The sequence below is a fragment of the Mastomys coucha genome, unplaced genomic scaffold (assembly GCF_008632895.1).
Source record: "Mastomys coucha isolate ucsf_1 unplaced genomic scaffold, UCSF_Mcou_1 pScaffold21, whole genome shotgun sequence".
In the NCBI taxonomy this organism is placed as follows: Eukaryota; Metazoa; Chordata; class Mammalia; order Rodentia; family Muridae; genus Mastomys; species Mastomys coucha.
Window position 1 is genome coordinate 142,606,991 of NW_022196904.1, and position 346 is coordinate 142,607,336.

Sequence of the window (346 nt, forward strand, 5' to 3'; positions counted from 1 at the left end):
TCCTAGATGAAGCCCAGGTGAAGATGAGCTTAGTCTTTTGTGTACTGGTTTCTTTCACATTGTATATGCCCTACTTGCATATAATGTCTTTTTTATCAAATCCAGCCCCATTTGCTCCTCTTGAATTCTTCCTTTCTAGTCCCTATTCTCATGTCTGAACTGTGTTCATAGAGTTGATTACGCTGTTGTTTCTCAGAAACTTTCAGTTTCTGCACAGCTGGCCATTGTCTTAACCCAAGGACTGCTGCAGATGCTCTTGAACAAGGAGGAAGAAAGTCATATAGGGAGAAGAAAGTCACTTATGTAGCAGGAGAAAAATACACAGGAGGAGAAAAATAGCCAGGAA

At 40.8% G+C, this 346-nt stretch overlaps 1 protein-coding gene across 1 annotated transcript in view; it reads left to right on the plus strand.

Moving 5' to 3' along the window:
- The window catches only part of LOC116101407 (membrane-spanning 4-domains subfamily A member 4D-like), an 11,207-nt gene that overhangs the window by 9,070 nt on the left and 1,791 nt on the right, over positions 1-346 (plus strand). The window lies entirely within an intron of this gene.